This window comes from Sphaeramia orbicularis, chromosome 11, assembly GCF_902148855.1.
Source record: "Sphaeramia orbicularis chromosome 11, fSphaOr1.1, whole genome shotgun sequence".
NCBI classification, from domain to species: Eukaryota; Metazoa; Chordata; class Actinopteri; order Kurtiformes; family Apogonidae; genus Sphaeramia; species Sphaeramia orbicularis.
The window spans coordinates 34,749,052-34,772,124 of record NC_043967.1 but is presented as its reverse complement, the minus strand read 5'-3'; positions in this window follow the sequence as shown (position 1 = coordinate 34,772,124).

Here is a 23,073-nt window from a genome sequence, read left to right as displayed (position 1 = left end):
TTTGAGTATATTTGGGTGGACACATATTATTGCAATACACTTGTAGGAGCGAAGTGAATATTGTAACGCTTATAAGGTAGGTGGACTTACTGCAGGGGGTAAGTAACATGTAATTACTGATAATGAACAGAAGTAGGTCTGTAGGGAGCCATAAAATTGTGCGAATAATACACAAAGATGTAAGTTTAGAATATATTTATACAGAAAAATAAATGCACATATTTTAAGAGATATTCCATAATACCAGCAATATTATATGAAACAGTTTCTATTGTTATATTATCAAACAGTTTATGAATTCAATATAATATATACCATATAATATAATAATCAAAAACAATTCAATGTAATATATTATTATATAATGCAATATATAATTTTATAATCTATATTATATAATACAATAATGAAACCCAAAACAAAAACTTGACAACCTCAGTCAATCAAAAAACCTGTGCGATGTCCATTTTTGAAACTATTTGAGTCCAGTTGTGGGAAGGAAAGTCTTTGATATATGTCTGAAGTTAAAGCTCAAAAACTCAAAAGACAGTATTCAGCAGATGGACCTTGTCATCTGTCCTCTTCTTGTAGCTTTTCTTCTTTTGACCCATTTTCCAAATAATCAAAGCACAAATTAAATTAAGTTTGTAGAAATGGAATACACACATTTGCAGCTGCACATTGACTTTAGTGAGTCAATGGAAGTGCGGAACGCGCCAAATGTGTTCCTCCAATCAGTGTTCTTCAGCCCACAGCCCCGCCCCTAAAGAATTCCAGGGAATCTGCAAAGTCCTACCCTCATACTGCGAACTTTTTACAAGGAAAGATTGGGGTGAAGTTTTTTACCGGGGTAATTTTAGTGGAAATGTGCCCTAAAAATGTACAATTCCAGGTTAATTTATTTATGTATTGTTTTATTTAACAGGGACATTGTACATTGATTCACATCACTGTAAATGCACCAGAGTTTGACTGACCGCTATGTTCCATCTGCAGTCCCTGGACAGATGTTGAATTGTCAGCCTAAAACGTAGCACAAGATTATAAAGATACATAGCGACTGCCTAAGCCAAAGCTAATGGAGATTCAAATAAATGAAATGAAACTTTTGAAACAAAATCTAAAATACCCAAACACAGATGAGTACGATACAAGTTTTGCAATACAAAATGTACAATAAACAAGTATTCAGAGAACGCAAACCTCCGCCAAGCACCCTGAACGGTGTGCATGTGTGGATCGACTATTTCTTCTTAAATTAAACAGTTTCCAGGTTGTTCCATACAGCAGAAAAAGTTGAATCTTTGTACCAGTCATGTGTATGTCAAATTATATTAAATTCCAATCAATATGTGTTGAGTTATAATGAAAAATGTGTGGTAAATGGGATTTTCAATGTTAAATTGAAATGTCCACAGAGTTCCACTGTGGATGTGGACAATTTTGTGCCAGATACAAGATACTGTTCTAAGCTAGGGGTATATCAAATATGAGGCTAATCGGAGTCGATTTTAATTTTTTATGAATTTTTGAAAATTGCTCAATGATCAGAGATAGGAAAATTTGTAGATTTTGTGACCTTGCTTTGACCTTTAACTTTGGCCTACTTGGCCCAAAATTTAATGGGTTCGTCCCAGGAACTAGGCCTATCTGTGGGTAAAATTTGGTAAAGATGGTTGTAATAGTTTTCTCGTAAAGTTGCTAACAAACAAACAATTAAAAAAACAAACACACAAAGCAAAATGATTACAATACCTCTTGGCGGAGCTAATAATAACACATCCGCCAAAGTAAATAAAAAATTTTTAAAATACACCAGATACTTAGACATATTAAAAAATACAACAGAGAAAGGGTAAAAACATTTTTAATTCTAAATTTACAATTTCTGTGGTAGAAAAGGGGTCAGTGGAGGGTAGGAGACTTTTTTTTCAGTATTTTTTTATCATTACACTTTTTTTTTTTTTTTTTTTTTTGCACAAACCTCACGCGGCCAACTTTTGAACTTTGCATATTTTTTTCTGCAGTTTCTCATTGTTATTTCCTATGCCATCTTTTCTTTCCAATCTATACAACACAGTTCACACAAATACCTAATATGTTTGATTTGCAGATGAAAACCAACCTTTCTGAGCTCAGAACCATTTTAGTTTTGGTTAAAAACCCAGTTACACTGTTGATTTTAGCATATTCATAGTAGCATATAATTATGCTGTTCATTCAGTTCATTATATTCACACCATCAGAGTATTTATGTATATTAGAAAAAGCTCATGACTATTTCACAGGATTGAATTCTGTGAAAGTGGGTCACAGCGTTAATGACCATGGGAATAAGTGAGACCAAACATGAGAAAGAACCACGGTATGCATGAATGTAAATGTTACATAACTTATTTAAATCATTCCAATGTAATAATTCATGGAGCGTATAATGTTTCCTCGCTACAACACCTTTACGCATTAACACCCTCACATGAATCACAGTCTTTAACATTTTATTACCACCCACGCTTCCTCCCCTACCACCCCTGTTGTATTTTCTTTTGACACTGATTAATTCCCCCCCCCACAACAAAACTCAGCTTTATTGGAAAATTGATGTGTGGGAATGAAAACATTGTCCACAAAATGCTCCATAATTACAGCGGTTCAGTACGGTTCAATACAACAAACTAGTGAGTGGGCTTTGGGCTGCACTAACTAAGCTACAAATATCTGTCAATTACGTGACACTTTGCTCTCTCTGAAAACTTTTCCTTCGCTTTAGATCTTAACTGGAGACTGTGTAGAAGGTCAGTTCAGCAATTGGCTACAAAATGTTCAGATGCTGTGTTTGGAGCTTTATGAAGTTATAGATGAGGGAATGTTTCTAGATGTCACATAGGATGTTGTCCACAGTGGAAATACTTTTGTCTGGTGAGAGAAAAGCTGCTCGTCAGAGGTGTCAAAATTCATTACTCAGATAGAGGTATAGATACTAGGGTTTAAAAAGACTTCTGTAGAAGTATCAACTCAAGCTTTTTACTCAAAAGTGTAAAAGTACTGGTGTCAGAATTACTTAAAGTATGAAAGTAACCATAAGGAGAAAAAAAAATGGCTTTAGGACAAAAGCTTAGGTGGCGCCACAAGGGCCTATAGTGCACTACCCCACCTCCCCAGAAAACATTTTTCTAAAGGCCATAATGACTATAATCTGCATGCACCGATGCCACTTTTTTCCAAACCAAGTACAAGTACTTACATTTGCATACTTGCCGATACCGAATACCGATATGAGTACTTAATAATCCCATTTCAGTTCTTAGTTCCTTTTGTAAATGTGCTTTATTGTCATTGTCATTAGTCTGACTGGAACAAAGTGCTGCTACTGACATTTAATGTGTTGGAATGAGCGTTTCTCAATTAACCCTTTCATGCATACTGGTCACTACAGTGGACAGCTATTCTACAGCTGTTCTCTTGTATATTCATGGATTATTTATTACCTCCGCCAAGGAGGTTATGTTTTTGCCAGGGTTTGTTTGTCTGTCTGTTTGTTTGTCTGTCCGTTAGTGTGCAACATAACTCAAAAAGTTATGGACAGATTTTGATGAAATTTTCAAGGTTTGTTGGAAATGGGATAAGGAAGAAATGATTAACTTTTGGGGGTGATCCGGAAGAAATCCTGGATTCTGGATCACTTTGAAATTTTCGTTAACATTGTGGTAAATGGGGCCAAAATTTTCGTTTCCCAATATCTCGCTTAATTATTGACCAAAACTCATGAAATTTAACTCAGGAATTGACAATGGGGTCCTCTATCACATTTCAAAGGCTGATCCGGATCTGATCCAGAAGGCGGATTTTATTTTAAAAAATAAATGTAGGATTTGTATCACCGATTATGTGGGGAATTTTTGCGCTTGGCGGAGGTCTGCGCTCTCCTAGTGCTTTTCTAGTTTATTTATTTTAACATATCTTTATTAAAGTTTTAAGACACTCCATATCTTTTCTGACATGAATTGGTATCATTATGTAGATCTCTCCTGAGCATAAACCCCCAGAATCACAACCCCTCTGCACAGTTTTCACACAATTTATCAGTAAATACATGTTTCTGTGCATCAAAAATTAAACGTGTGGTGTCCAGCTGAGTGGACATTTTTGCAACTTCATGAAAAATAGGTTCATAAGAATTTTTTTTTTCTCATTATTATTTTTTTCATGGTATTTTTTTATTTTTATTTTTTAAATTATTTTTATTTTATTTATTTATTTATTTTTATTTATTTTTCAGAAGAAAACGTTCAATTGCATTGTTTTTTTCATGCCTAAAGAGGAATAAAAACACTCAGGAAAAAATTTTGATTAAGGTTCTCATAATTCATGCATGAAAGGGTTAATCCACCAGGGGGCGCCGCTCTGAATTAACCATACTGGACAAATACCATGAAGAAGAGTAAAGTTTTTTGAGAAGGGAAAGAAAGTCAGTAATAACAAACATGGAGATGACAGAGGTAACACTAATGTGGATACTAATGTTGATATTGATGAGGGTATTTGTCATAAATATGTCAGTAGTTTTTCTCTAACTCACACAGTCGCTCTTTGAACAGATCCTCTACCTCCACGGTTCCCAGTGGTATTCTCCGTCTGGGTACGCATCCGTGAGCACCTGGAAAACAGATGGAATGTACACAGAGGACGGACAGAACGCTCCGTCCGAATCCGTCTGTGTCTTTAACATTACTTTTGTCACCATTATTTATTTTGAAAAATCTCCACACTGCTGACATTACTCCTCCGCCGCGTACCTGCTGCACTAAACTGTGAATGTCACACTGCCGTAAGTGGTATCGGTGCAATTGTATTGGAGTACTTTTACGAGTATGAGTACAAGTACACATGCTAGGTATCAGACCTGATACCCGATACTGGTATTGGTATCAGGCATCCCTAACTATAATAATATATTAAAATGTTAATGTTGAATAATTTGGGATGCACTAGGCTACCTGTTTCAGTCGCATATATGCCCATTGAAATTGAACACATTTTAGTACAATACAAATGTATTTAAGAACCATATATGTGTACTATTGAGCATTAACATGTGTTTCATGGAGCGACAGATATAATAACTAGTTGCCTATAAGTATTGGAATGGTGCAAAAAGTCAGGTGTTATGGATCGCGTACAAACCAGTAGGATGTCGGAAAGGTATATGTTTATACTTCTCATCCAACCACAATCAAATTCACTCTATCCAGATGGTGTAATTTATCTGGATTGTTTTTTTTTTTTTATTTGAGCGATGACGAGCCGAAGTGAAAACAAGCTGCAGTGAAATAGGAGTAACAAGGCTATTTTTAAAATGTAAGGAGTAGAAAGTATAGATAATGCGTGAAAATGTAAGGAGTAGAAGTAAAAAGTCAGCTAATTACTCCAGTCAAGTATAGATAACCAAAATTTCTACTTAAGTAAGGTAACAAAGTATTTGTACTTCGTTAGTTGACACCTCTGCTGCTCATATACCTTGTTATTATTATTATTATTATTATTTTATTTTTTTTTTGCACTCATGAATTATAATTTATTGGGATTCAAAAGTTCTACGTTTGATCTACATTCCGACCCTCACCTATGGTCATAAGCTCTGGGTAATGACCGAAAGAATGAGATCCACAAGTACAAGTGGCCAAAGTGAGTTTCCTCCGCAGGGTGGCTCAGTCTTAGAGATAGGGTGAGGAGTTCGGATATCCGTGAGGGACTTGGAGTTCAGTCACTGCTCCTCCACATCTAGAGGAGCCAGTTGAGGTGGTTTGAGCATCTAGTGAGGATGCCTCCTGGACGCCTACCTGGGGAGGTGTTTCGGGCATGTCCATCCGGGAGGAGACCTCGGGGCCGACCCAGGACACACTGGAGGGATCACAGGTACATTTCAAAAAATTAGAATATCATGAAAAAGTTCAATATTTTGTGTCACTCATTTCAGAAAGTGAAACCCATATGTTATATAAACTCATTAGACATAGAGTGAAATATTTCAAGACTTATTTCTTGAAATTTTGATGATTATGGCTTACAGATAATGAAAACCCAAAATTCTGTGTCTCAGAAAATTTGAATATTGCATAAAATCAATAAAAAACTAATATTTGGTCTAGAGCCCGACCGATATGGGATTTTTGGGGCCGATACCGATATTGGGGGCTAAAAAAATAGCCGATATCCAATATATCGGCCGATATCCGATATTGGCCGATAACCGATATATTGTCCGATATATGAAATAAGAACACTAATCTACACAGGATGTTGTTTATCTCACAAAGATACTTTACACAACTTTCAAATGCAAACTATGCAATCACAAAAATAATTAGAGCAAAAAATATGACTGACCACAAAATTATGTTTTCACTCACAAATTTGGATGCATCTGCCTCACGGCACTACAACTTCTTGTGTGGACTAAGGACTAAACTGAGCATGTGCAGAGTGAATTAGGTGAGTCCTAAGTTGTTCCTGATTGGAGCTATTGCAAGAGTTACAACTGACCTGTGCTACAACTGTCCCCAGTCTCCCCTACACTATTAACACCCAGGCCTGCTGGCAGAATGCAACTGTGAGGTAGACAGGAAGTGCACGGACATGGGGATGTGTGTGTGTGGGGGTGAATACTTCATAAGACGAGGGGGGGTCCGTGATTTTTGGAGTGGGGGGGGTTAGCGGTCCATCCTTGTCAGAGCGCACGGTAGCGGACTGTGATTTTCACCGGGGTGGGGGGGGGGCGGAGTGGGGGGGGCGGGGGATAAGCAGTCCATCCTTGTCAGAGCGTGCAACTGGAGGGTGGGGGTGGGGGGTGTAGTTCCGTGATTATGTGTGGGGGGGTGATAGCGTCATTGTCCAAGCAGGAGTGAAAGTGAAACTAACTTGCTTTAAAGTTCCTCTTATTCTCCAGCCAGCACACACACACACACACACACACACACACACACAGGAGCAGCGAGCGACAGAATCTCCGTGCAGCAAAAAAAGTTAATATATTGGCTACATATTGGCCGATGTTAATTAACTGGTGATACGCTATAATTGACCCGTCGGGCTGTAATTTGGTCTGATATTCAAATTTTTTGAGATGTACCTGTATATCTCTGGGCTGGCCTGGGAACACCTCGGGATTCCCCAGAAGAGCTGGTGGAAGTGGGTGTGAAGAGGACTGTCTGGGCTTCCCTGCTGAGGCTGCTGCCCCCGTGACCCAAACCCTTACAAGCAGATGAAGACGGTATGGGATTCAAAAGCAGGGAATAAAACATGTGCTGTCAGTAATCCCCACTTACATCCATTTGATATTATTATGTGCATTTGCAGCTGTTTGCATCTGTTCAAACCACATGAACTGTATTTAGAGAAAATCTTCAAAATGGACAAAGAAGGTTTTTATTTCAGTTAAAGTTAATCAACCAAGTCAATTCTCATTTTTGATGGGATATTGCTAACATAATAATTATAATAAAAAAGACTTTATATAACAAGTGTAAAGGTTCATGCTAACTCCTACACTGACTTGTGTCCTGTTGATGTAATCTCACTTACCTGGACGTTTGGACACACAAGTGGCCATATACAAATGATACTTTAGCTGCATTCTGGAAGTAATTTATTTATTTATTCAACACTCTGTTTGTACCTTTGACCCATGTATTTGATTCCTGAGTGACCAAAACAGTCCTTTTGATAATGCTGCTATATTTTAGTTTAGACTTTAGTGTTGTGGGCAGCATGAGCACTTTCTAGACTCTTATTCGGACTGTGTTATTTGGTGACTGTTGAAAGTTAGATTGTTTTTGTTGGTTTGTGAGTTCACAATGACCGAATCCCATTAAACATGACATCGCATACCTCATTCTGAACTGGCAATTGGCAGCCAAGACTTTGTCCCAGGTGATGTACAACAAATAGAACACAGTCTAGCACAACCAACTTGCTCCAACCATATACTAACACTGAATGACTGATTATGTACGTTTGTCAAAGGGACTTGTCAGGTGTATGGATTTTACAAACTCCCACCAGCAGTAGGAATTCATGTACCAAAACCATCACCGAATCAACATTATGTATCTAATATGTATCCAGATGTGACTTTATTACTTCGCCCCCCAAAGGGGAGGCAAGGGTTTTGTTTTGGTTTGGTTTGTTTGTTTTGTTCTTTGTAGCAGCAAAATTATAGGTTGAATTCATACCAAATTGAGTTCATAGATTGCCAGTGAACCAGAATAGATGTGGTTACATTTTGGGAAAAGAAGGTCGAAGTTCAAATTTTTGTATGAATTAAAAAAATAATAATAATAAAAATTCCCATTTACTTATAATGGGCGAAATTTCAAATGTCTGTAGCAACAAAATTATAGGTTGAATTCATACCAAATTGGGTTTATAGATTGCCAGTTACCCAGAATATATCTCATTACATTTTGGGAAAAGAAGGTCAAAGTTCAAATTTTTGTGTGAATTAAAAAAAATAAAATAAAAATTCCCATTTACTTATAATGGGTGAAATTTCAAATATCTGTAGCAACAAAATTATAGGTTGAATTCATACCAAATTGAGTTCATAGATTGCCAGTGAACCAGAATAGATGTGTTTACATTTTGGGGAAAAGAAGGTCAAAGTTCAAAGTTTTGTATGAATTAAAATATAATAATAAAAATTCCCATTTACTTATAATGGGCAAAATTTCAATGTCTTTAGCAACAAAATTATAGGTTGAATTCATACCAAATTGGGTTTATAGATTGCCAGTTACCCAGAATAGATCTCATTACATTTTGGGAAAAGAAGGTCAAAGTTCAAATTTTTGTATGAATTAAAATAATAATAATAATAATAATTCCCATTTACTTATAACAGGCGAAGTTTCAAATGTCTGTAGCAACAAAATTATAGGTTGAATTCATACCAAATTGAGTTTATAGGTTGCCAATGAACCAGAATAGATGTGGTTACATTTTGGGAAAAGTAGGTCAAAGTTCAAAATTTTTAATGAATTTTTTAAAAAAAATTCCCATTTACTTATCATGGACAAAATTTCACGTCTGTAGCAGCAAAACTAGGTTGAATTCAAACCAGATTGGGTTTATAGATTGTCAGTGATGCAGAATAGATGTAGTTATACTTTGGGAAAAGTAGGTCAAAGTTAAAAAAATTTTCTGAATTTTTAATTCTTTTTTTTTCTCCCATTTACTTATAATGGACAAAATTTCACATGTCTCTAGAAACATAGATTTTGTTTCAATTTACTTCAAACTTGGCACATATATAGAGGCAACTGATATGCTAACATCAGCATATGCATAGATATGATGAAATAAGCTACAATACATGCGAGGGGCAGGGTTTGTTGTGCCTGGCACCACTTGCTATTTTTTTATTTTGTTTGCACATTTTATACTAGTTTTTATTCTACTGTATTACCTTTTATATATTTTATTTTATTTAATATATTATCCTTTTATCTTCTATGCTACAAAGTGGAGACCTGGGTAGCTATATTTTAAGGTTGAGTCCATAGATGATATCACCCACTGAATAAAGACTGAAGTTTATTGTTTACACACATGTGTATCAGTACCATCAAGTTTTCATCTTCAAACTAAAACTCAAAGCCGGTTATTTGGTAGTTGTTCAAAACAACACTGTCATATAATCTTCACTGACTGCATCCGCTGATAGTTTACATTATAGCTCTGTTAGCTTAGCTCTGTTTTAGACAGAAAACACAGTAAAACTACAAATCGCTTCTTTTTCTGTACAGTTTGTGATGTCAGGAGCTGAACTAAAGATCTGCTTGGAATCATCCAAAGTAAGAATTGAGTTTAGTCTGAACTGTGGGTCAACTAATGGCAACTTAGCAAAGATAATAGCACCACGTAATAACTTTATACCTTCAGCCTCATAATCAAAAACTAATCAAAACTCAGCCATGACGAAGAAATGCTGAGATTTCAGCAAAAAAACAAAACAAAACTCAATTTGTTTTCATTTACAGCTGTTTCCAGTGGTGAAACCAACAACACTGTTTTTCGCTTTTATCATTTTGTTACTTTCTTTGACTCTAAAAGTTGTTTCTTAGTGATTCTCATCCACCTTGTCGCTTTCTGATGCTTTAGTCCAGGGGTGTCAAACTCATTTTAGTTCAGGGGCCACATTCAGCTAAATATGATCTGAAGTGGGCCGCACCAGAAAAATAACATAACATACAAATAATGACAACTCCAAATTTTTGTCTTTGTTTTAGTGTAAAAAAAACCCATTAAATTATGAAAATACTTACTTTTATAAACTATCCCAAAAAAAAAAAAAAAAACCCTGAAAAACTGAAATTTAAATTTAAAAAAACGTAAGAAAATTTAGTGCAATTTTAACAGTATTATTCCTCAACTTATCATTTCTACATGTGCATTATGGATCAGATCTACAAAGACACTAAACACTGAGGAACAGGCAGAAAAAGTGTTAAAATTGTGCTTAATTTTCTTTAGACATTTCAGGTTGTTCATATTTGTTCTGTCACAAAGGGGAAAAGAGAGGACTCAAATGCGCAGTACTGAAGGGAAAAAAAAATAAGTTTATTTAACAAAAATGAAAACCAAACAACAGAAAACCTAACACAAAACTAAATCAGAGTCCATAAAAAACAAAACCACACAAAACCTGGGTTAGAGTCCGTAGAGGAGTTGAACAAATGTCCGGGTTATGGAGAGAAATGGACCAGCGCTGCATGGCTGCAAACCAAAGCCTTAAATAGGCCAGAGATAATTGGCTGCAGCCATGCAGCGCCAGCAGGTGAGTCAGATGAAAGAAATCAGGAGAAACTGAGGGTCATACAGACACAGGTCCATGACCAAAAGGGAGGAGCTGAGAGTCACACAGGCACAGGTCCTGACAGGACCCCCCCCTCAAGGGACGGCATCCTGACGTCCCCAAAGATACGAAAAAAGCCCCCACGGAGACCAGGGCATCCTGGATAGTAGAGGGGATCCCGGCGAAAAGGGGCATGAAGAACCACAAGGGAGACCGGCTGAAGCACCTCCCGGTGGGACGGCATGAAGAGCCTCCGGGCAGACTGGCTGAAGAACCTCAGGCCGAACAGGCTGACGCACCCCCGGTGAAACGGCGTGAAAAGCCTCCGGGCGAAGAGGCTGAAGCACTCCTGGTGAAACGGCGTGAAGAGCCTCGGGCAGACTGGCTGCAGAACCTCAGGGCGAACAGGCTGAAGCACTTCCCGGTGAAGCAGCATGAAGAGACTCCGGGAAGACTGCCGAAGCACCTCAGGACAGACCTCCGGACCAGGACGTGGAAAACCTCCAAACCAGGATGATGTAGCCCCTCCGGACCAGATCATGGAGAAACCTCCCGACCAGGACGTGAGAACCCCTCCAAAACAGGACAGAAAAATCCCCTGGTTCGTGGACCTCCAGGGCTGTGGCAGACAGGACTCCAGCTGGGCTTAGGACATTGACTGGAACTGAATATGGCTGACTAGTGACTAACTGAGACAAGTCAGATCCGAACACTGACTGGACTACAGACATCGACTGGAATTGGACTATGGCTGGACCCATGACTTGAGCTGACTGAGACTGGACAGACAGGGCTATGGACTCTGAGACTGGACAGACAGGGCTATGGACTCTGAGACTGGACAGACAGGGCTATGGACTCTGAGACTGGACAGACAGGGGAACGGACTCTGAGACTGGACTGACAGGGGAACGGACTCTGAGACTGGACTGACAGGGGAACGGACTCTGAGACTGGACTGACAGGGGAACAGAGAGGGAGACCGAGACAGGCTGACAGGACTACGGAGAGGGAGACCGAGACGGGGAGACACAAAGAGCGAGGCCGAGACGGGGAAACAGGAACGCTGCGCGGACGGATGGAACTGGACTTCAGGAATGCTGCTGGACGGAACCGGACTTCAGGAACAGACAGGAACAGGCTTAAAAAACGCTGCGCGAACAGACAGAAACAGATTTCAGGAACGCTGCGCGGACAAACGGAATCAGACTTCAAAAAACGCTGCACGGCCGGAACCGGACTTCAAGGAGGGGAAACTACCAGACGGCGTACTAGCCTCCAGGTAGTACTAAGGAAAAGGGAACTAGGCCAAGCAGAGAGACACGGACAGACAGACACAAAGACACGGACAGGCAGAGGGACAATCTACTGAACTGATGAGAACGATAAAATGGAACTGAAGAACATGAACTGCAAGAAACAGAGCTAAAGGACAAACAGGGAAAAGACAAACAATCTAGCAGAAATACAGGGGGGAAAAAAAAATCTAACAGAAATGAAGGACAAAAAGGAATGACTGATTGAAAGAAAACACTCTCAGAGAAATACACACAGAGGAATACACACAGAAATACACACAGAGGAATACACACAGAAATACACTCAGAAATACACTCAGAAATACACTCAGAAATACACTCAGAAAACGGCACACACGGACAAAGAGAAACAGGGAGGAACGAATTAAACAGGCAGAACAAACAAACTAATATGGACAGACAGATCAGAACTCATGAACTTCACTGAAATCATTAGACACACGAAGGAAAAGACACAAGAGAAGAACCCGGACCCCACAAAGGCCCAGGTCCCCACAAGGAATAGGACACTGGAAACACGAGGCAGGAAACAGACGAAAGACAGAAACGCACCGGAAAAAACAACACGGGAGGAGAGCCCGGATTCAACATGGTCCGTGGCCCCACATGACATGGGAACGCCGGTAATACAAGACAGGAAACAAACAGGGACAGAGATACACCTGGAGATCAAACGAGGTATGCACCCGACGGCTCCGGGACCTCCCGAACCAACCGGCACGGAGGAGACCGAGCCGCCGTCGCTGAGGACAAGGGTAAGTCTCGGAAAAGCCGGATATGGGGCAGGGAAGCGCGGAGCGACGGTACAAAGGGAGAAAAAAAGAAAAAAGGTGAACGAAACTCGGAATAAAAAAACTAAAACACGGAGAAACAAAAAAACAGGTCCCTTCAGTACCGGCTGAGTCCAAGTATGGCTGGTCCATTCTGTCACAAAGGGGAAAAGAGAGGACTCAAATGCGCAGTACTGAAGGAAAAAAAAAAAAAGTTTATTTAACAAAAATGAAAACCAAACAACAGAAAACCTTACACAAAACTAAATCAGAGTCCATAAAAAACAAAACCACACAAAACCTGGGTTAGAGTCCGTAGAGGAGTTGAACAAATGTCCGGGTTATGGAGAGAAATGGACCAGCGCTGCATGGCTGCAAACCAAAGCCTTAAATAGGCCAGAGATAATTGGCTGCAGCCATGCAGCGCCAGCAGGTGAGTCAGATGAAAGAAATCAGGAGAAACTGAGGGTCATACAGACACAGGTCCATGACCAAAAGGGAGGAGCTGAGAGTCACACAGGCACAGATCCTGACATGTTCAGGTTATTCATATTTACAGGATACATACATACAGGATAGTTTGTAAATGCAAATATTTTCATAATTTAATGTTATTTTTTGCACTAAAACAAAGAAAAAAAAATTCAAGTTATTAATTCAAGATTTTTTTACTTAATTGAAGATTTTTTTTGGGGGGGGGGTTAATTGAAGATTTTTTTTACTTAATTGAAGATTTTTTTTTTTTTTTTGCCTTGATTCTAGATTTTTTTTTTCCTTAATTCAAGCTATTTTTTTTTTCTTAATTCAGTTCAAAAGTGTGGAATTTTTGCACTTTGTAAATTCGTCCCAGGGGCCAGATCGGAACCTTTGGTGGGCTGCATTTGGCCCCCGGGCCACATGTTTGACACCCCTGCTTTCGTCAAAGACCCCGTGGTGTTTTTGTCACCATGGGAGATCAGCAGAATGACTCAATACTCCCTCTAGTGGCCACAGAATAGACTCAGTTCGTGTTTTTTCAATCCAATGCACTGGCATCTTCGGCATGACTCCAGAGCTCTTTACTCTCAAAAATAATAGTTCTGGAAAAAAGGCATGATGTAATAGGAAAAGCACTTAACTAATGACATTAATGATCCAATTTAAGGCTTCGAAGAACTTTCCCATTAAGCTAATTTCCTCATTTAGCCATGTCCGCAGAGTTGTCTTATTTTTCCTTTTGTTACCAACTCATGGGTTGATGCACAAAAACACTGGGTTTTGTGGAGGATCTCTGCTCCAACCTCTGCTCTATTTTATTTTTCATATGGTCTCTCATGGTTCATTACAGTTTGTGGAACAGCACAATTCTGGACTTTTGAACCGATACAGCTCTGAGTAATGAGACCAAATCCAAGCTCTTATTATTTTTATTTATTTAATTTTCGCAAAGTCAAAAACACACATAATACATGTTGGTTAAAAATTGTGATGGATGGTTACCAAAAACTCTCAAGGGGAACCTCCAGATTTCAAAGGTTATTTATAACTGCAATTAAAAATATAAAAATAATATATTTTCAAGCTGCACAAAAGTACATTTTTAACAAATTGAATTCCCTGACATACCAAGCTTAGAAATGTATCCCATGTGGAAAATTTCAATCACTCAGTTCCTTCCAAATGAAAAACAAAAATCCAATTTCAAACTGAATAATTGAAACTTTAACAGCAAAATACCTGCAGATGCTTCCACCTTGAGGATGACGTGTTTTTTTTTTATTTTTCTATTTTCTGGTCAATATCTTTGAGTTTTTCATGTAACACAAAAAAATAAAAGAAAAAGAATAAATACAAATATAAAGCAAGAGGCTGGAGAGACATGAATGGAAGGTTATACCACGTGTAACAAAAATAAAATACAGTTTCTGTGTATATGTCCCTTCACATATACAACATGTCATTATGAACAGCCAAATATACATAGACACAAACCAGTATAGACAAGCACATAAACAGACAGTGCTATCTTAGGCAAAAATAACCAAATCAACAAAAGCAACAGGGGATGGGGCCATATCATAAGCAGAAGAATCATACATGTTACTAGTGTTGTTTTTTCAGCCTGTTTTAATACTAGTTTTAGTCTAGTCTTTGTGCCAAACTCTCATTTCAGTCTTTTAGTTTTAGTCACATTCATAGTTTTTTTTTGTCTAGTCAAGTTTTAGTCGACTAAAACTCTGAGCATTTTAGTCATATTTTAGTCAGAGTAATATGTGGCGCACCCAGTTGAGTGACCACAAAGGTGTAAATGTTATTTGAATATATACATTGCAATATTATAACCCTCTGCTATATTCTGTTGAGTTTTCCTGTTAATACAGGGTGACACAAAAAAACAGGAACTTTTTAACAATCCAATAAAACCAAGAGTAATGGCAGAAAAATATTTTATTCATAGTAATTGAAACCTTAAAACATGCCATTTAAGAAACAATGATGGAATTTTCATTTTGTAAAAATGACTTCCTGTAGATGGCGTCCTCCTGTACGAATGCATTCTTGAAATCTGCTGTTGAGATTCCTCATTGACCGCTGCAACATCTCAGCTGGGATACTGTGAATTTCATCCTGAATTCTCTGTTTTAACTCATCCAGAGTTCTTGGTCCAGTCGTGTACACTTTACTCTTGAGATAGCCCCACAAGAAAAAATCACAAATGGACAAATCTGGCGATCTAGGGGGCCAGGAGTACGAGCACTTCTTGGTCGTCCTGTTGGTTTCTTCTTTAGGGCAGATCCAGTCTCTTCAAAGTTATTAATCCAACATTTTATCGCGTGTTTTGATGGAACAGCACCATGACGTCCTAAGTTGTAAAAACGTCGGAACTCCCTCTGCGCAGCTGTCAAACTATCACCGTTTTTATAAAACATTTTTATGGCTAACGCATGCTGTTGCCCGTTCCACTGATCCATGGTTACTAAAATGGGGGTGTGTTTACTTGCTCAAGGTCACTGTCTCGCAGTGCTGCCACTTGCTCATGTCTGCCAATGTGCACTTCAAAAATTCCCGTTTTTTTCACCCTGTAGAATGGCACAGTCTAGTTTAGAATGGGAGACACAATGGAACGGTCGCTCTAGAGTAGGGGTCTCAAACATGCGGCCCGGGGGCCAAATGTGGCCCGCCAAAGGTTCCAATGCGGCCCGAGGGATGAATTTGCAAAGTGCAAAAATTCCACAGTCAAGGCTGTGGAACTCATTTAAGTTCAGGTTCCACATTCAGACCAATATGATCTACAGTCAAATAGTAACAGCATAAAAACCTACAAAAAATAACGACTCCATATTTTCTTCTTGGTCTGATGTGAAAAAAATAATATTACACTATGCCTATAAATAATGACAACTTCAAATTTTTGTCTTTGTTTCAGTGCAAAAAATAACTTTTAATTATTTTTATAAAAATATTAACATTTACAAAGTATCCTGTAACAATAAAATGTGAATAGCCTGAACAAATAAGAACAACCTGAAATGTCTAAAGAAAATTAAGCATAATTTTGACTATTTTCTGCCTGTCACTAAATGTTTTGTGTCTTTGTAGATTTGATCCATAATGCACATGTTGAAATGACCAGTTGAGGCAGAATATTGTTAAAATTGCACTTATTTTTCTTAAGAAATTTCAGTTTTTTCAGGTTATTCACATTTTTTATCTGGATAGTTCATAAAAGTAAGTATTTTCATAATTTAATGGGGGGTTTTTGCACTAAAACAAAGACAAAAATTTGGAGTTGTCATTATTTATAGGTTATTATGCTATTATTTCACTGGTGCGGCCCACTGGAGATCAAATCGGGCTGAATGTGGCCCCTGAAAGAAAATGAGTTTGAGACACCTGCTCTAGAGTATATAAGGAACGGACATTCATGTTCACCTCAGATTCTCTGTGGTAACGCTAACTGTCGTCTTCTGTGTCTCCTACTTCCACCTGATTTTACAGGTCAGTAATCTGTAAACTGTCAATACCCGACTGTATTAGTACTGTACTCTGGTGGTGTTATCAATGAACAGTCCTACCATTGTTTTGAATGTTCCTCTGTGGGTTATCGGTGTGATGTGTATTCAGCGATCTGGTCGGCTAACGGTGGTAGCCACAGGTGCCCGCTGCTATAGAGGGTATACACGTGACGTCACCGCTAGCGGAAGTCGCTGCGGTTACATCCACTGAGTGGCAGAAAGAGGGAGATGAGTCGCAGCTTTGGCTTGAATACTGCGAAAACTTTAGAACAATCTAAAAAATGGGGAAGAGCTGTTGTGCTATTGATTGCACAAATAGGTTTAAAAAGCACTCGGAGCTATCGTTTTAGCGGCGACCTAAACCCAAAGACAGAAGAAGCAGATGGATCGCTGCAATTCGTAGAAATCACTGGAATCCAGGCAACAAAACCTGGATTTGTGTCAGGTAACGTTAATTTATGCTGTATTCTTGCGTAAAATCGTACCTTAAATTACATATGGTTTTGGCTAACGTTACTTCTTAGTAAAGCTCTTAATGTTAGCATCTGTCATTTAGTTATATGTTTCATAACTGAAACGTTTTTGTCTTCAAGTTCGGCAGTACGGAAGATAAAATTTGCTTGGATATCGTGTAGAATAGTTGTGAATAACAGAGAACAACATAAAGAAATTCTGAAAAACTTTGGGAAGAATATGAGTTAAGTGACCATATTTGGACATGAAGACAGGTCTGGTAAGCTTTCACATCAAAACTGAGAGAAGTTTGAATTTTTGGAAAAGAGGAGCAGTTGAATCGAGTCTCTGAGAAAAGCTGATCATTCTTAAAAATTTCTTTTGAATTAGGAGAATCTTATTGAGATACATGGGACAGGTTATCGCCCAAACAGTATTGCAATAAATAATGTAAGGATAAATTAAGCAATAATAAAAAGTCAAGAAACAGGAATGATTTATCAATGAATGAACTCTGTTCAAAATGCCAATTGACTTAATGATTTTTTACAGACAAGATCAATATGGGATTTCCAACTCAAGTTTTCATCTACAATAACACCTAAAAATTTAATGTAAGAAACCTGGGTTATTTCAAAGTTATGTATGAATATTTTTGTTGTTTTCTTTGTTACACTTCTTATTTTTGTTACAAAACATGATAAAATTAGATTTTTCGGTATTGAGAGAGAGTTTATTCATCTGAAACCGTCTAGAAACAGATGATAGTTCATTTGCTTCTCTAATCAGTGTATTGAAATTTTCATGTGATATAACCAAACATGTCGTCAGCAAACAAAAGAGGCAGGACATTTTTACGTCTGGTAACCTGCGGACCTCACAGTTTCACGGTACACCTGCACTAATGCAACTAAAGATTATAACATCAGTTCGTCTCGTCAACAAAAACGAAGAAACATTTTATTGCGATTTTTGTTTTGAAAACTACATAAATGCTGCATTTCCACTGTGTGGTACCGGCTCGACTCGACTCAACTGGGCTCAGCCTTTTTACATTTCCATTACGAAAAAGGGCCTGGAATCTGGTACCCGGTACTAGTTTTTTGGTATCACCTCCGCCGAGGTTCCAAGCGATACTAAACCGTGACGTATAACACTGCAGACCACTGATTGGTCAGAGAGTTTTCTCTGTGACCCGCCATTTTACAAAAAACAGATGGGGAAGTTGACAGTAAATATAGCGGTATGTTAATCCACATGATAACAGCCCAAAACTACACCATGATCGGTCGAGGAGATTCAGTCTTCGGACGAGACAACACACAAAAAGCGAGTTTTCAGCAACTCTCTGAACAGACGACACGGAAATAACATGCCGCATCGCTATGACGTCCTGGTACTGTAAAGTCAGTAGTATCCTGTAACGGAAACGGTCTCCAGGAATACCGAGTCGAGCTGAGCCGGGTCGAGCTAATTCCACATTGTGGAAACGCGGCATTAGTCTCGTTTTTATTAGTCAACCATATTGCATTACACATTCAATTATAGTTATTGTCACATGACCACCATTTTCATTACGTCTTGTTTTTGTCACGCGATAAAGGTTCGTTGACAAAGATATTTCGTCATAATTTCCATTGACAAAAACAACACTACATGATACATAAAAATAAGAGTGGGCGGAATCCCCCCTAAGACAGCATCTAATTTTTACATTCCACCACAGCAGCGTCATTAGCATCAAGTGCATAGTAACTCAGGTAAACTGCTATGTGTTGATCTGTACTGTGTTTTCTCACATATGGTCCACCAAGTCCTTAGTCTAGCACCAATGTAAGTCAGGAATGGGGACCAGATTCTATTGAAAACTTCCGTCATACATCTAGACCTGTATGTTAAAGCTAAACCGTGTGATATGGCATTTTTACACTTTTCTTTTGTGTGGTGGCCGACATGGGCCAAACACATTGCAACGGCCCAATGCGTATCAGTTAAAGAAAACAGCTACAAGTACAGAAACGATGCAAATTCACAAACTCAAACACAAGTCTAAATGAGGTACAAAAAAAGGAACTTGGTGCAAATGAAAAAATGTGCCACAAGACACAAAAACACATGCATCATCATCAGATGCTCTGCAAATGGAGAAACGATGCAAAGCACAAAATGATTCAAACCACGAAAACATCCGCAAACCAAAAACACTGCATAACCAGTGACTTCAACAGAAGAGCTCCAAACCTGTAGGGGGCGCTGTCAGCAGAGCAGCTCAATGCAGAGACGCACAGGATGGCGAGAGAGAGACGGAGAACAGCTGACTGACAGTGTTTCAAACTATAGTGGGAACAAATTGAACTTGCGGCATAGCGCGGTCATGTGACTTTTATTTGATTCTATTTGACACTAGTCTGTTGTCTGTAAACGCTGCCCCCTACAGGTTTGGAGCACTTCCGTTGTAGTGATGGTAATGCAGCATTTTTTGTTTGCAGATGTTTTCTTGGTTTGCATCGTTTCTTTATTGGCAGAGCATTTGATGATTATGCATGTGTTTTTGTTTCTTGCGGTGCATTTTTTCATTTACCCCACATTCCTCTTTTTGTACCTCGTTTAGACTTGTGTTTGAGTTTGTCAATTTGCATCGTTTCTGTGCTTGCAGCTGTTTTCTCTTAACTGAAATGCATTGGGGGGTTGCAATGTGTTTGGCCCTTGTCAGCCACTGTACTTTTGTCATCTTAAAATGCACCTAAAAAATAATGTGTCAAACTAAAATATAAAAGAAATCCACCAGGTTGTGAAACTCAGAAATGTTTAATTCTCATATATTTCTGATAAAGTCTGACCAATCATTTTATTCGGCCCGAATAAAATAATTGGTTGAGCCTCCTGTCAATCATCCATTTCCGCCATCCTGAATCTGATACCGGTACCTCTGAATCTAACGCTTCACTCCTGTCACTGACCGCCGTCTCCTGTCTAGGAATATGAATGGATAGGACTCAAATGTACAGTGTTGAAATTTTTACTAAGTGCTGTGAGACATGCCACGTCGGTAGCTATAGCTTTAAATATTCCATGGGTAACGTGTCAGAAATAACCTATTATGGGGGATTTACAAGGATGACATGTTTTGACCAGCGTACAACAAAAGATGAAGGACGCATTATAATTTGACCATATAAACCACATAACATACCAGATGAGGGACCTCACCATGTGAAATCATAGGAGGATAAGTGTTTTCACCAGTGCTGTCTCCTTCAGGAGCTGAAGGCCGGTATTTGCTGCGACTGAAGGCCATGTACCGCATGAGTTGACAAAAGACTGGCTTCAAACATTTAGACCTGACCAAACCTGAAACCTCTGCTTACACTAGTGTTCAGGACAAATCCTTTCATAAACTTGTTTTTTATGCAGAAACGGGGAGGAAAAAAAAGAACGAGAGAATCAATGGTCGTGAACGCTGAGGCTGTTTTTCACCACATTACTGAGCTGAGCAACACCGCTCTCACTCGCATTTATAAACTCCTGTTGTGATTATTAAGCAAGGCATTAAAAATTGATGAATGTCTTGCTGTATTGCTCTGTTTATACCTGCAAGGAATGTTGGGAATGAATATATCTCCTGTGAGGGGTCTGTCATTGCATGGCATTATACAACAAAAACTGCAGATATAACAACATACTCTTATATACACTATTTATATAGACTTATATACATTTATTATGCATATTTCTTTAATTATCCTATTTATAATATATTATCTAGTACAAATTGTACTAATTGCTGTTCTAACTTTATGTCTTACTAAGGTGTTTTAATATGTATATTTGGTATATCTCTATATTTATATATTCAGTGCTGTATATATGTTTGTATATTTAGAACTTTTTATATATATATATATTATATATATATATATATATATATATATATATATATCAGCCAAAATTTACTTAGGGGGCAAATGAGTGGCCATTTTTGTCAAAAAAAAAAAAGTTGTAATAAATGCATAGAACTGTGTTGAAATAATGCTAATACATTTGTGCACAGACTACTGATATGATTTGCCAGTGGAAGCTCGATTTTCAGAAATATTGGATTTGGAATAGCACGTGTATGTGAAAACTTTTGCTGGTGGACGGACGTGACATTACCCATGATGCTCTGGTCAGTACCAGTACTTTATTAGTAATAAACTTATATACTTACTATTGCTAATTCTCCTCTTATTCATAAATGTTAGTATTGTGGATCTAAAACAATAACAGCTGACACAAAAACACAAAATGTGTCAGTGGACGGATGTGACATGGTTGTTACAGATCCCATCATACTGATGCTCGGCAGCCATGTCACTGTTTACACTAATGATCCCTGTGCAAAAACTAGGATCAGAATTATTTATTGTAGAGTTTATCATCATACTAAAGAGGAAATAACAATATAGAATTGTTATTTCTTTATAAAAATGCTTATTATTAGAAAACTGTTGATTTAAAAAGTGATGTGTGACATTCTTAATGTATGTATTGGCGTAACATAAGCAGGATGGATCAGCACCATACTCCATATTGAACCTGTAAAAATAAAACATGTGATATGTAGGAGAGAATCTGGTAAGAAAAACTGGGGAATCAAAAAGAATAGAGTATTTGTTTTTCAGGTAAATTTAGTTCAAATATAACTTGGCCATTTGTGACATGAAAATATAGCATTAATTGTGATGAAACTGGACATTTTTGAGCTGAAAACATAGTTCATATGACCATCAACATGTTGCAACAGAACTGAAATCCTGTGAATTTGCAGAACTTGCATTTACCAACACAAAGTTCCTTTGGGGATTCACTTAGATTGATTTCTTATGAACAAAGACATAAATAAGACCTCTAAGCAAATTTTAGCCGCTATATATTTATATATTCAGAGCTGTATGTATGTTTGTATATTTAGAACTTTATATGTATATATTTATATTACGTATATATATTTTATAGGCATTTTAATTCCTAACTGACTGACTGCTACAAACCGATTGCACTTGATGTATTTATTGCATTTTAATTGTATTGTATTATTAATACTATTTTTAAATGGTATTTTAATTGTGTTTTGCACTGTAAAGCACTTTGTGACTGTGAAAAGTGCTCTATAAATAAAATTTACTTACTTTATATATTTCTTTTTTTTTTTTTGGTTGTATTGATAATTTCTTTCCTGCTACTTTTTATTATACTTGAATGGAGCCACTGTAACACCAAATAATTTCCCTCTGGGATTAATAAATACTCTGATTCTGATTCCATTTCTATAATAATCTCACTTCCAAAATCTACTCTTATCCTTGTCTTAATAGGTATTTTTGTCTTTGAGTTGTTTTAATGGCTGTAAAACAGAGAACATCTTTTATAACAATTTTTTGAGTAGGTGGTGACATAAGGAACTCTGAAACAGGCAACAACGCTGTTATTATTTTTAGATGCACATATCAGATTTAACCAGAAGGCGAGACAATAGGGTGATAATTAGTGAGATTTTAGTGGGATAAAGAACAGCTTCAGGATTGGCAATTATAACCCTCAAAAAACAATATCAATATGTGCAAGAGAAATGACAATTAAATGAATATAATGTTATAAAGTGTCAATATTTTCCAAATGTTACCCAAACTGTGATCAAATTG